This window comes from Passer domesticus, chromosome 4, assembly GCF_036417665.1.
Source record: "Passer domesticus isolate bPasDom1 chromosome 4, bPasDom1.hap1, whole genome shotgun sequence".
NCBI lineage: Eukaryota > Metazoa > Chordata > Aves > Passeriformes > Passeridae > Passer > Passer domesticus.
In genome coordinates this window covers 84246829-84261103 of record NC_087477.1, presented here as the reverse complement: position 1 = coordinate 84261103, position 14275 = coordinate 84246829, and the positions used below count along the sequence as shown (strand labels likewise).

Here is a 14275-nt window from a genome sequence, read left to right as displayed (position 1 = left end):
TATATGTGGTTTGTAATCCATTATTCTGAAGCAGAAAATTCTATTAATATTCACTTACATCTATAAAATCTTTTAGGCATAAACACCTGAGAATGTTTGAGGCTACGACTGTACTATCCCCACCCAGGTTGCTCTCTGAGGAGTTTAGTAGGCAAGGGGGTCATTTTTGCATGTCAGGACCCATTAGGAAAGCTTTTTACAGAGATTTTGTCCACAGCTCCCACTCCACCCATGACAATACCCTTCTAAAGAATCCAAGTCTTTCAGCTAAAAATGTCACCTCTTTCCCTTTTAAATTATCCCACATTGTCTGTCAAAGATGCTGCCTCCTCCTGCTGTGTTACAACAGACTCTCCATCAAATGTGCTCATCTTTCCTCCCAAAGTTCCCCAAATTTGTCCAGAAAGCACTAATTTATGTAAGTTATCGCATGTTTTCTGACAAGAAAGTGACTTCCACCCCCACAAAAGAGGGCTTCTGATTTTCCATCCAAAAAGTGCCCTAGCTGTGCCCTATACATCACCTAAGATTTTACACCAAAATTCTTTCTCGCCACCATGCACTTCTGCAGATTTTCTTCCAAAATATCTCCTACAGATCACCACAGATTTTGCTCTTCAAAAGTTCTATGCCATAGAGATTGCTTTATACTTTAGTTTCAATCATTCCATTGAAGATGAATTGAGATTTCACACCAAAAATGTTCCATCTGGCCCTTAAAAAGTACCTCAGGCTTTATCACAAAATTTTCTCTTCCTTACCTCCAAAAAATACCTCATTTGTCCCTAAAACAAATTTTCTCCCCTAAAGATTCCCTGTGATTTTCCCGCCAAAAATGTCTGCACTACTACCTCCATAGACCAGGCAGGTTTTGCTATCACACTACTCAATTTAACCAAAAAAAGGTCATTTCTTGCCGCACAGGTGAAGCCAGGAAATGCCAGCATTGCTCCCCTCTGCAGTTCTTGCTGCCCCCAGTTCTTGCTACCTCATCTCTAACCCTCACAAAGTGAAACACGGTGCAGAACGGCGACAGCCGCTGTCCATTCCTCCTCTGTCTCACCCTGAGGACAACTCCCAGGCACCTCCCGGACCGGAGCGCGCATGGAACCCCGCCAGGTGACCCGCCAAAAGGGGCAGACGGAGGGGCATCAAGTTCCCGCCCTTGGGGCGGAGGGGCCCGGAGTGCAAGGCTGCCGCTCAGGGTGGACACATCCTGTGTTCGAGTGGTGTTCCAGGGGTTCGAGGTCCTGCCTCTGCAGCTGACAGAACCAGAGGGCACGGCAGCTGCGCAAGGGCAGGTTCCTGCCCTGCAGCACAGAATGGGAGGTGGCAGCTGCACAGTGGCAGCAGGCCGGCCCACTCCCAACCGTCAGAGAGGGACATTGCTCGGGGCGCAGCCAGAACCCCACCAGGGACCCTCCCGGGCCCGCAGCGACACCCGGCAAACCCACAGCCCCACCCACAGTGACCCTCACATACCCTCAGGGGCACGCATGGCATCTGCCACAGCCTCAGTTACATTCAGGGCACCCCACACGCCTCTCTAACGGGTTCCACAGCCACACTCGACGCACCTGCCTCCCCCTCACAAAACCTATGGGCAACCTTAGCAAAACGCGGGGCACTCACCACGCATTCAGTGACCCGCATGCCATCTCAGCAACACACAGGGTGATTACCACCCCTTCAGTGACCCTCATGTCCCCTCAGAGGAACACGGGGCACCTGCCGCCCCTCAAACGACTCGCATATTCCCCCTCAGAGGAACACACGTGGCATCTGAATCCTAAGCTGCCTATAACAAAAGGCTACACGTTATATTGTACCAAAGTAATATGGGTACAATCTTACTTCTTACAATATGTGCAGGTGAAACCAGCAAGACAGCAAAGCCCCTCAGACAACAAGCACCACCACCACGTGCAAAAGAGCAAACCTAATGGAAAATGCAAACCGCAAAATTATCTGAAAACAAGTTGGACTGAAAAAAAAAAAACAAAAAAGCACCAGACATGTCCTGGAGATAGAAGTAAAAACGCCAAACTTAGGGAAGACAACAGAAGGCTTCATCCAAAGACCACCACTAGACTTTTGGTCACATAGAAGAAACTGATGCAGGCGTGAAATCAACAAACTCTCATAGAACCAAGACACAGCTTTACACAAATACGAGTATGCTCATGATACCTTGTAACTGGCACTTTACCGTTTAGAACAAAACTGAAGGCAAAACAACACTGAGATTTGGCAGACAGATCCACTTTACTACCAGCTCTCTTTATAAAAACACCTGCTCGGCACCCATCTGCCTACAGAGTTTTGTTTTCCTGCTCAGCTTTGGGCTTCACATCTTCCTCCCCTCAGGGACACTCATGGCCCCCCAGGAGAACTTGGGGAATCGGCCATTCCTTCAGGGACCAGTTATTCCCTCAGTGACACACGGGACACCTGCCACCAGCCCAGTGACAAATGTCCCCTCACTGACACTCACATCCCCTCAGTGACACACAGGACACCTGCCACCAGCCCAGTGACAAATGTCCCCTCACTGACACTCACATCCCCTCAGTGACACACGGGACACCTGCCACCGGCCCAGTGACAAATGTCCCCTCAGTGACACTCACATCCCCTCAGCATCACCTGGGGAGACACCTCTCCCTCAGCGTCCACTGCGGTCCTCTCAGATACCTTTCCGATTTTATTTCCAAAATATTCCTTCAGTCCCTTGCAGATTACCTCACATTTTACCCCAAAAAATGTTCCTTCTGGCCATTAAAAATGACCTCAGGTTTTGTTGCAAATTTTTCTCTGTCCAGCGTCCCCAATTTATCTCTGACTTTTCCCCAAAACCAATTTTCTCGCATAGAGAAAAGGTTTTCCTTCAAAAAAAAGTCCACCACATGATCGCCACAGCTTTTGTTCCCACGCTCCTCAATTTTACCCCACAATGTTCATTCCGTGCTCTCCAGGTGATGCCAGGGAATTCCAGGATCCCTCCCCCATTAAGCTCTATTTCTCCCCTCTGACATACCTCATCTCTCCCTCCCGCAAAGCGCAACGCCGAGCAGAGCTCCGAGAACCGTCCATTCCTCCTCTGCCTCACGCCGGGGGCTGCCGAAGGTGCCGCCCAGCCCGTGCACGGAAGCCTGCCCCGAGCCGAGCCGAGCCGAGCGGGGCGGACACAGCGGCTTCGAGTTCCCGCCCTCAGGGCTGAGGGGGCCCGAGGGGCGGGGGCGCCCCCTGCCGGGAGCCCTGCCCTGCCGTGCCCAGCCCCAACCCAGCCTCCCGCACCGCCCCCAGGGACCCTCACACCTCCTCATCATCACTAGCGTCACCCACCTCTCCCCCAATGTTCATTCCGGTCCTTACAGGTAGAATTCCAGCAGGATTTTGTCCTGGGAACTATAGCTTCATGGAATCATCAAGGCATTAAAAGTCACCACAACTTAAAATATGTGTGTCTTCTATAATATTGATTGAAATACCTCCAAACTCCCAAAGTAAACTCACCAAGTCTCCATGTACTCAGATATTTTAGCATAAATTACAGCCATTTCTAAAACCTAAGTAATTATTTATGAGGATAAATACTGTATTTGTGTGTTTGCAGCATTTGCAGAGCCAGAATTTAATCATTTATCAATGTTTTCCTTCCAACTGCAAAAACACAAGTTTTTCAAAGGGCGTGATTAATCACTGCTCTGGGAGAAAAGATGGAGAGATAATCAGACATTTCCTGCATTTGACAGAACAAACTAAAATAGTGTGATTCTCTTCATATGAAACAAACATTGCAGGTCTCCAAAGAAAACACTTCTTACATGATAGCATTAATCCAATGTGCGAGCCAATAGGTTTTTTTCATTTTTAAAGGAGAAAAAAGGACATTTTGCCCCCCACATAACTTCAATACACCAAAGAGAAGTCAGACATGGGCTTGGACGACTCTGTCATCTGCTGAGAGATTAAGAACAATAATTAGAGGCTTGAAGGTACTGCAGGTTTTTAGTAGCACATCTGAAACATGTTTCACAGCAACAAAAGAATCACAGATGGCCTGTAATGAAACAGAAATTGCAGGATTTAGAATGTAGCAGATGATCACAGAACTTTCACTGCTGACGTTATCATTAAATAACTCTGATAAAACAGATTTCAAAAACTGCTCAAAACAGTGCCCATGGTAAAGGATGTAATCCAGTGTACTATTATCAGCTTTTCTCCACCACCTGTTAGAGGGCCAGTGCACCATGAAGATAAACAAGAAGAGAACTCACAGATTGTTACACCCAGAAAGGAACTGGTGTTATGAAAAGGAGATTAAATTTTAAGAGAAAGGCAGAAAGTCTGGCACAATAAACGAGGATGACAGTGAGGTACATCAGCCCTCCCAAGGTTTGGTGAGCAGAAATGACTTAGGACAAAACTTTAACCTGAGCCGTAAGAAATTACTGCACTTAAGGTCAGTGTGTGTTCATGTATGGAGGAATCTTCCCCTCAACTCAATTTCAGCTAAGTATGAAAGGTCTTAAGGGTCTTAAACAGAGATCTGAGAAAATTTCGATTTCCTACAAGCTGAGGAAAAGAGGACAAGGGAAGAGTTTACCAATGTCACTTCTGAGGCAAGTGCTCACTAATTTTCCTTTTATGAGACAAAAAATGTTGGAGGAAACCCTAAATGGGACCAGTACTTCCTACTGCCCACTAAATTTTTGTCCAAAAGGGAAAAAAAAAAGTCATAGACCTTGAGGCCAGCTCTACCTTTCCTATTTCTGTTATTTGAAATACACAATGCACAAATCTTCAAAAACCATTCCTTTACTCCTTAGTAGCTACTTGATTATTTCTTAAATCTATTTGTATATTTTTAGTCACTTGGGGGTTTTGCACATGATGAAGCAGAGCATGGGGTTTTCTGCATAACAGTCTGCAGTAGTTAACAGTCATTACACTATGAAAAAAATACACATGAACACAGTTCAGACGCCTAGATATATACTTTTTCTTAATAATTTTTTTCAATTTTACGTTATCTTAATGCAAGATTATGCTTTACTGAGAAACTAAAACATATCAGGTGTCACATAAATCTGAAGTGAGAATCAACAAAACAGAAGACTTAACACAAGGTTGCAGTTAATTTAAGATTGCTGTTCATTGCCAGTTTTTCCCATTTATTGCGCTTTCTCTTCCAAATGTTCCCTGTTTTTTTGCATTCCCTCTAGACTAAATTCTGTGTTCATCTGTGCCAGAACACTCGAAATTCTACCTACAGGCCAATATTTTTTGTTCTTCTGGGTCACTCCTCCTCTCACTGTTTTTAGCTATATTAGCATGAATTTAAGAGCTGCACACCCTCTGTGGACAATCTGTTCAGGGCTCAGGCAGTGCCCAGGGAAGAAGTTCTGCCTCCTGTGCAGGGGGAATTCCCGGGCATCAGTTACTGCCTGTTCCTCTGGTGCCATCACTGGTGCTTTGTTGAGAGAAACTCGACAGTGATTTCTATGTAGATATTTTGGTTTAATGTTAATAATTCTTTGATAAATTTAATAGCAACTGCCATTGCAGCAATGCAATGTGTTAAGAGTAAACCACACTCAGTCAGGGTCTGGGCATCGCCCTGCTACTACACAAAACCTCAGTCCCTGGTCAGCCATGTGGCAGAACTTCCATACAAAAATCCTCCAGACCCCACAGAAGTTGCCAAGTGCAGAGTACCTGCAGCTTGTGTCAGGGGGCTGACACAATAGGGCAGGTCCCATCACAATATTTTCAGTGAATTTATTGTTTCTTGCTGAAATTTAGTCCGGTTTATGCCACAGCTCCATTTTCAGGCTCAGGTACAACAGCTCTAAAACACACAGCTATGAACATCACCATCTGCACAAACATATATAAGCATAGAAAAGCCAGTCCTTTCCCATCACTCCAAGACTCCACACCCTATTTTTGTACTGATTTTTTCTGCAACATTCTCCATACTTTTTGCACCAGAATCACCAGTGACTCTTTGAAAAGGGACAAACCACCCCCAGTACCCTGCATCTTACTCTGAGAGAAGGGCTCCGGTCTCAGGCCCAGAGCAGACAGCACACCAGCACTCACTACAGGGAGCAGGATAAAGGTTTCCACTATGAACACAATAAAAATCTAGGGCTCAAAGAATCATGTCAAGGTCACTCCATCCAAACAAAACACCCAGTTGTGAAAATACTGCTCACACATGGCCTGAAACACCCCTTGGATGCACTAAGGCCCAACAGACTGGACTTAACTGCAGGTACTAAAATTTACATGTTGGATTTTATGAATAAATTACAAGAAATAACAAAAATAAAACCTGATTGTACAAGACCTTGCTCATTGCAGAGTATAAAAGAAATAAGCCTCAACTTCAGACAGGTGTTATTGACTGCAGTAGAAGGGCAGAATATATTTTCTATTTCTTATCATCTCTTATAAGCATTTCAGTTGTTTCCAAACATTGCATATTGAGGTCTGTTAATGTAACATTTTCCAAGGGAAAAAGGTTCATAAGTAGTTTTCAGGAACCTAGGTAAAGCTGCCCATGTCCATGATTCCAGCAATATCTGAAGAGCCAACAAAAGGGTGTATTTCAGGAAAGGTACACATGCTCTCCAGAGTACTGAAACACTTCCAGCATGTTGGAAATGCCCATGACAGGTAAGCGATTTCAATCCATTTGTTGAAAGCCTTTGGAAAAGACAGAGAATAGAGTTGTTAAAGGAAAGTGAGCACTCTTTCAGCACAGTGCCAAGGACAATGCAGCTATTGAGGAAAACAGGCTTGTATTTTCTCCTCCAGTGCTTGTTCCATTTGATCAATAGTGGATCAGGTGCAGCAAACATCTCATTTTACACCTGGGTTGCATAGAAACTTTGGCATTGGAACACCTCTTAGAGCTGTTTCAAAATCTTTTCCCTGGCCACCAGCTCTCTCAGCTGTTAGTAATTAGAAAAAACAAAGCAGAAATACCACATGGACACAGGTCCTGGGAGGGGGGAATGCCAAAGAAAGCAGCACAAGTTTTACAAGGATGCATGTCATACATACCTTTTTCCCTTGGGAGCACATCCTCAGGACACCAGGCTGGATGCCAACTGCTCCAAGTGTCAAGCAAACAGGATTTGCTACAGGTTCTTCTAAGCTTTGATCACCTATTTCTGTAAAATAACTGAGTTTGCAAATATGGTAACAGAGAAATTCTGTGGGAAAAGTAGTGTTACAAATTTTGATCGAGTGGGAAATGCTGGTTTCAAAAGTTTTTTCAAATCACAGACTTGCATTAGCAATTATTTATTTACCATTGTAAGCTGTGTCATCTAGCTGGCCTTTATTTCTACATGTAAAATACTTAAGACAGCATTTTTAGTTGGTGAAATTAACGCATCTGTAGAGGATTATCTATTTCAGTAATGTCATCTGTGTGCAACCACAAAATGTACTGACTAGAGCACATTTTCTCTGGCAACACTTGGCCTTTCTTGCTAAGATTCAATCCAATTAGAACTGATTTCAATGGAAAAATATGATCATAATAGGAAAAGAGATAATTAGTTATAAACCCACTACAGATAAAGGTTGAAAATTCATTATGAGATAAGGAATTCTGTTCCTTAACAAATAAGGATGGCAAAACTATATATAATGCATATATTAATATAGGATGGAGGTGTATTTAAATCCTGTTCTGTGCAATGTCTGAAGGAAGTGATGGGAGTGGTATCACTGCCTTTAGCACCTGGGAAAATGGGATCTTCTGAAAGGCCCAGTACTGTCAAGAAGCTGGGATTAACCTCACAGGATAAGGTGTTGTGATTCTTTGGTACCAGTTTTTAAGGTCCTGTTCGCATCTGTAAAGATTTTAAGAACTCCTTGTTTTGGCTACTGTCACAGAGGGGGACTAGAGAGCAGAAAAAAACCCTAAAGGCAACTTGACTTAACGAGGGAAAGTTAAACTACTGCATGAAGAGGGACTCAAAACTTGATAACCTTATCACTTGTGCAGGTTATGGAAAGAAAGGACAGAAGAAAGAAGAGAGATAAAATTTTAATTTCTGAGTTTTTGGGTTAATGTTACAATTGTTTGGGGTTTTCTACTTAGAAGTCAAGCTGTGCTTTGTTTGATCTCTACTTCTCAACAAGTAGGAAAGTATTCTATGAAAACTCCACCCTAAATATTTTGAGGCAGAGTTCACATTATAAATCTTAGGGTCAAATAACCTCATCTTTACCAGCTGCTTTGCTTTTGTTATCTGGAAAAAATTACAGATCCAGTCAGATTACTCATAACAGTTTCAAATGAGAGGACTGTGGGCAATGTCCCCATTTCTTGTGGCTTTTTTGCTACCAGAAGCCACACAACCATGGTCATACAGGTAGAGACAGAGCAGGAAAGGACAGAGGACAGATCGCAATGATGGACCTGATTTTCTGTGTCTAGTGGGTCAAGAGGAACAGAAGACTCAGGCTCTACCAAAAGAATTGAGAAATGGGGTGATTTCCACAGCTTTCCCCAAAACTGCAGCAATTCTGTGCATTTCACAGCCACAATAAAAGCAGAAAGGCAAAGACCTACACTGCTGGCTGGGTCAGCTGAGTGCTGCTCCTTCCCACCTCTTTCCCCCTCTCCCATCTCATCCTAGAAATTGTTTTTGCTCTCTGCTTTCTCCTGGCCGGTGGCCACTGTGAAGGCCACACATCTGGGGCAATGTCTCACATGGTTTCTCTCGCTTTCCTCAGCAAAACAGAAACACTGAAACCAACAAGGCTGGGGACCACCCTGCCTGCGATCCTCTCCTGCAAGTGTGTATTTCGTGGTTTACTTTTTCCTTTAGTGCAGTCCTGAATTCAGAAGCTTCTACCGTCACGAAGGATGCTCAAAGCCCAGAAACCTCCACAGCCCGGGAGCCCAGCACCGGAAACACCGAGGGAAACCCCGACGGGGCGGCGCCGGCACCGGCGTGGCGTGCAGGGAACGAGCACGGGCCTTGATTTTCCCGCCCTTTTTGTCGCCATCGTGGGGAGGTCACGCGAGTCCCGGCCCAGCCGCTCGTCCCGAGACGGCGACGGCTGCCGCTCCCCGGCACAGAGAGGCGCCTGTGCCATTGCCTGTCGGCGCCCGCCCGCCAGCGGCGCCGCCCACCCACAGCCCGTGCGCTCAGCACCGCAAACGCCACGCAAAATCCCGCCGGTGCGGCGCCGGGGTGGCGTGCGAGCGGTCTGGTACACGGACCGCAGCCCACGCTTTTCCCGCCCTTCCTGCCGCCATCCTGGGGAGGTCAAGAGAGTCCCGGCCCAGCCGCTGCCGAGGTCGCGGTCGCGGGCGGGCCCCGGCAGAGAGACGCGCCATGGCCGCTGCCGGCCGGCCGAGTGTCCGGGGGCTGCAGTACCGCGCTCCGGCCACGAGGAGGCGGCGCTGCCGCCCGCCTCAGCCGGGGCTGCGGCACGCCGCGGGGCTGCGGGCAGGGCAGGGGCACGAACGGACAGGGGGGATCCCCTCCAAAAACCCCCTGAAATAAACGCCAAAAAACCTGCCTCTTACCCAGCGGGAACCGAAAAAGCCCCTTTTCTTTAAAACCATGTTTAAACATATTTCACATTTTCCATATTTACATTCACAAGCATATGTATAAAGGACATCGATGTGTTATGTAATTTATATTATGTATTAGGCCTACTCCTGTTATTTATATATTTTTGTATTTTATATTTTTATAAGTATCTTTGTATATTGATTATATATTTCTATATTTAGATTTATATTTCTATATTACTTATATTACTTGAAACAAAAAACCCTGTCTCTAACCAAATAAATAGAAAAAAGGCCCTTCTTTTAAGCTGTATTGAGATATTTGTATAGTTATACTTTGCAAAATTATATACACATTTATATTTACAGTTTCTACTGATGCATTACAATTATATATAATACGCAACATATTCGAACAATACAGATAAAAGATTATTTATATTATGTATTACATCTACTGGTACAACTTATTTTCCTTATATGTTTAATTTTTCTATATATCTTGATGTATTTATGCTATACTTCTATACTTAGATTTCAACCTTTATATTACTTGTATTCATAATTTTTTATAATAAAAACTCTGTCTTTTGCCAAATTTAAAAAAGAATCCCCTTTACTTTAAACTATTTAAAAATATTTTACATTTACGTTTTTCTTATTTATATTTTACATTTGTTATATATTATATGATAACATATTGATGTACTGTATTTATATATTTTATATATATTTCCAACAATACACTATAATAAGATATAAACAGTATTACATAAATTGTGCATAGTATCGACTTACATTTTTTTATTTATGAATATTTTGTCTTTTTATATGTGTCTTCATATATTTGTAACACATTTCTGTGCTTATATTTTTATATGGGATTTTCTTTATATTTATAATCTATATGAACATTTCTATAAACACAAAATACTCTACAGTATCTTATTACAGTATATTACTGTAATACACAATACTATTTATATTACATGTTTTGTTTTTATATATTCAGTCTGTTTTTAAAGTTTTTTATTCCCATTTCTATACATATATTTGTTTTGTTCAATTATACAGTTATAGTTTTACATTTAAAATCCAATCCCTAAATAAAATGACAAAACAAACAGCAGCAAATTCCCACCAATATCGTCCAAAACCATCAAAGTAGCTCCACCAGCCAACCGACTACCAGCAAAAAAAACCCCACACTACACTCTTTTCCCTAACAATTCTTGTCACATCACAAAAATGCAACGAAAATAAAAGAAAGCCCTACAGAAACCCACGCAGCAAATCATAAAAACTACTAAAAAAACCCGAATTTACTAAACTCCAAACCATACCACTGACCCTGAACGTTACTCGAAGTATGTCCAAAATTCTACCTCTACACTAACTCAAAGAACAACGAATACTCTACGAAAATAACTAAAAATCCCGAAGTAATTAACGATATTAAAAAATTTCAACCATTAAAAAATAAAATAACTACCTGCATGAAAAGCTTCCTAACAACTTCCACCATAAACATACCCATATTCTCAAAAATAAATCTAATAAGCAACAACAAACTACATCAAATGACAAAAAAAAAAAACAACAAAACAAATTGAACATAAATTAACAAGAAAAAAATTATTCCTAACTCAATAAACCCAAAATGCCTCGAACCACCAAAATGAAATACCACCTAGAAATAAACCAAAATCCTAAAGCTAAATGTAACCATAAAAATTCTCCCAAATTATCCATAACAAAAATACATACACCCCAACCTAACACAGCAAATAAGTAAAAGCCCTGTAAGATAATCAATAAAAAAGCAATTAAAAATATTCAAAAAACCCCTCACACATTCATTAACTACGTGACACGACCTCAACCCCCCCCAAGACAAACACCACATACTCACGCAAATGAGATCCGCCACAACAGAATTAAAAACCTTACCCCTACTTCACGCAGCGACACATAAAAATCATTGTATTCTTTAAAAAACATAGTACTCATGTATACTTTAAAAAACATAGACCAGAAGACAAAAAAAAAAAAAAAAATCCGACAAAAAAAGCCGCAATTCAAAAAAAACCTTCTCATCAGTGGCTGAACCCAAAGCCATAACGTGCAAGCAGTTCACCATATCCCGCACCGTACATCAACTGCAAACAAAATAAAACGGTACAGTAAATTCCTACAAACCACCTCAAAGCCACGACGTAAAAGAACTTTCCATAATTAAAGCCGCGGCTCCCGGCGGGAACGCGGCTCCTCCGGCGGCTCCTCCGGCACGCAGGGGCCGCGCCGCGCCGGGAGAGCCCCGCCCGCTGCCCCAGCCCGGCGGGGCCGGCACCGGGCCCAGGGGGCCCCGGCGGCGCCCGAGCCCCGCGCCCGGAGCGGCCGGCAGCGGCCGGGGCCAGCGCAGCGCCCGTGCCGCCTCTGCCGCCCGCCGGCCCGGCACGGCTCCCCTCGGCTCCGCACGGCTCGCACCGGCGCGGCTCCGGCACTCCCGCGGCAGCCCGGCCGCGCTCCCCTCCCAGCGCAGCAACTGCCCGGGCCGCGCCAGGAGCGCTCCCGCGCCGCAACCTTCGGGGCCGGGCCGCGGGCACAAGAAGCGCCCTCAAAGGCAGCGGCACGGCCCCACTTCAACCCCGCAAAGGCTGCGAGAGCTGCAGCTTCCTTCAGCTGAACCCCGAAACTGAGGCAGCGCGGGCTGCTCACCCCGCTTCAGCCAGGGCGAATTAATGTGTTCTCCCCTGCAATTTCATCCCCGACGGTAGCAGAAAAAGGGCTTTTCCTCCAGCTGTGGTAAAAGGGGGATTTTGACCTCAGTTCAAACCCTTGAAAAGGAGGGACAACAGCGCTGCCCCCTCAATTTAGACCTTAAGATGATGAAAATGGGGGGCCTACCCACAAATCACCCATAATACGACAAGAATTTTTTTTTCCAGAGGGCACCGGGGAGGGATTGGCAAGATGAAATTGCAAAGGGAAAGGAGAAAAGTCCCCGCTACAAATCCACACGAGCTCACCTGTTCGGCTGCTGCTTCCCGGCACGGAGCTTTGTTCCTCGGCACCTCCTTTGAGCAATGCTCCACGCATCCAAGTGCGTATCCAGGTGTTCCCCCAGACCCTCGGAGAAGCTCTCGGCGTCCTTCCACGAGACAGCGCCGGGAGCCCCCCATAAACCCCTCTGCTCAGCAGCTCCAGGCAAAAGGGAGCTCAGGCAACCCCTTCCCCCCTAAAACAGCCTCCTCCCGGCAGGAGCCGCCCCCGTCATCATCCTCACAGCTGGGGCTGCTCTGAGCCCTCCTCGTCCTCACAGCTCCCACCTGAGGCTGCTCTGAACCCTCATCATCCTCACAGCTGGCGCTGTTGCCACGCGCCAACAGCGTCTCTCCCTCTCCAGCACACAGCCCACTTCACACACACACAGACCAAAGAGAAATCTGCTATGGCTGTTGGCTTTCCTCAGTCCATCTGGTTACACGATTAAAACACGTACATGCAGCGATGCTCACTGAGGAAAAGCTTTCCTGTGGAGAAAACAATCATTCTGGTAGCACACTTTGATACACCTTCAGAAAAAGCAGAACCAGCACCAACTCCTAAGACCCTGGCTGAGGAACCCAGCCCTCCTTGGGACATCCAGTGCAGAAGACTTCGAAAAAGGAGGGGAAAAGTCAAGCTTGGAGTGGAAGAAGAGAACATGAATACGCCTGCCTTTAAAACAAGCCTTCACACAGCAAGAGTGGGAACCAGTCACATTTATTCTTTCCTTGCTTTCTGTGATGACATAAATATGAAGTAAAACCACATTAAACACGAGGCAGAGCTAGGATTTTACAGGTCTTCGTTTTGGCACTCTGGATGACAAACACCTCTTCGAGGACTGCGACACGATTTGGGGACTGGCAGAGAACGGCGGCAAAGGGTGCCAGAGAGCCCTTTCTATTCCCTTCAGCCCCTGCCGCTGTTCTTATGGTTCCAGGGCACAGCTTGGTTCATTCCTAGATAAAAACGTTATGGCAATATTTTCATAACCACTACCCATCTCTAGTCAGTTTCCTACATTCCTGTGTACAAACGAGTGGATAGAGAGAGGGTTTCTATCCAAATGAATTTAGAGACAAATTCCTATTTTTTAGCAATACCTAAAACATGAAAACTTGTCATGTTTTAGTATTCTACACCCACCCCTCCCCGTGAATTTTGTGGCAGCTTTGGGTCCCTCTGGAGGACGGCACCCAGCATGACCCCGCTCATTCGCAACCCACCTGCTCCCCCACCGCCGTGTGGCTCCCTCTCCTCGGGACCTTGGGGTGCCCCAAATGACATCAGAGCCCCGAGTCTTGACCCCCCTTTCCCCACCCCCAAAGAAGGCACCGAACGAGTCAAACTGCCCTGGAGAGCAGCGCAGCGCTTCCTTCAAGCCCTTTCCACACGCACATCCCCCCAGAAAGGGACTCCGCCGCACCAAGAAAGGGGGGGCAGCCCCCAGAAGGGCTGAAGTTCCTCCCCAGCCTCGCTGTCACCCCCGAGGGGCAGAGACAGGGAGCGGCAGGGACGGCTCGGCACAGAGCGGGGCCGCTCTCAGCGGCATGTCGGGAGAGCCGCAGGTCCGGCAGTGTCGGGCGCTGTGTCTGAGCGGCACGGGGGGATCCGCCGAGAGCTCCGGCCCCGTGCGGGGACTCCTGCAGGGGCCGAGGGGCGCCG

The 14275-nt window shown here is 45.7% G+C and overlaps 1 long non-coding RNA gene across 1 annotated transcript; it reads right to left on the bottom strand.

Moving 5' to 3' along the window:
* Nucleotides 1-5375: 5375 nt before the first annotated feature.
* LOC135299791 (uncharacterized) lies at nt 5376-12732 on the bottom strand. Its single transcript, XR_010361693.1, has 3 exons — nt 12592-12732; nt 7081-7190; nt 5376-6720 (listed from the first exon to the last, which is right to left on the bottom strand). It is a non-coding gene; the product is annotated as an uncharacterized LOC135299791 (long non-coding RNA).
* Nucleotides 12733-14275: the final 1543 nt, after the last annotated feature.